Here is a 1198-nt window from a genome sequence, read left to right as displayed (position 1 = left end):
CATGTTAGCCCTTGCTGAGTGTGATTACTTGGGTGTTTTCATACCAACTGCTGCTTGACTGGTTTGCCCTCATTAAGTACTTGTGTCTTTGGTTTCTCTTTTTTAAGTGTAGCATTTTACACACCTCTACTGAACTTCTTGCCAACCTTCTTCTCAATTTGAATTGTTTCCCCATTTTCTGCAGTACTTTCAGTCCTCTTCTCTTATCCCCAGACTTAAAAGTCAATGTTATATGATATAGATATTAGTCTATCCACCAGTGTTAAGAACAATATTGAATATGACCAGGACTCACCACTAAATGATATTGCTTTCACTGTCCTGCCAATTTTGCTGTCATCCAGTATATGCAGTTTGGCCATGAACACACTATTGCAACCAAGTTCACAACAGCCATGTAAACAAGTAGATATTCCTAAAAATATTTCTGCTGCTCACCCTGCTTCTGGATGCCTTTTGTCATGTTGTATGAATTTCTAGGAACACAAATCTACTGTCAGTACTTTAATTTCATTTCTATAACCACATTTGTAAGTTGTCATCTCCACATATGAAACCATAAATTTGTTGACCTAGATTTGTCTTTTGTCATATAATTTCAGAAACTCTCTGATGCTGCCATCTATTGTATATTCTGTCTATGACTTATTCAAAAGATAAGTTATCTCTTCAAGAAGGAGCACAAATAGCTTTGACATGGTTTATACTTACCACCTTTTTATCTTCAAAATATTTCCTCATTTGTTGCTTGATCATTTTTGCTAGTAAATTTCCAGGTATCAAGTTAAGATGACTGCTCTGTTTTGATTCTCCTTTCCCAAATTTTTTTAAATGGCTGTTATGTGTGTCCTCCTCCAGGCATCTGGTACTTTTCTGGGTTCTTATAGACAATTTCTAGTTGTTCAAAGATGGCTTGTGTTGGGACTTTCAGATGCTCTGCTTTTGAATCCATTAATTTTTTCTAAATATTTTCAGTAGCATTCCTATTTCTTTGCAAAACTTCTTTTCTACATCTCCAGGCAGAATTTAGAAGAATAAAGCAAAAAGTCATTGAATACTTTATTCTTTGCTAGCGTATTTTTTATTTTTACTTATCTTCTTAAGTGACAGATCTATAAAATGTGTGTGTTATTTTCCTATTTTTAATTCAATTAAACTTAAAGAACCTTATTTTGCTGTTTTTCTGGAACAGGTGTCT

Source organism: Athene cunicularia (genome assembly GCF_003259725.1).
Source record: "Athene cunicularia isolate RWA chromosome 3 unlocalized genomic scaffold, athCun1 chr3_part1, whole genome shotgun sequence".
In the NCBI taxonomy this organism is placed as follows: Eukaryota; Metazoa; Chordata; class Aves; order Strigiformes; family Strigidae; genus Athene; species Athene cunicularia.
Note: the sequence above shows the minus strand (reverse complement) of the source record.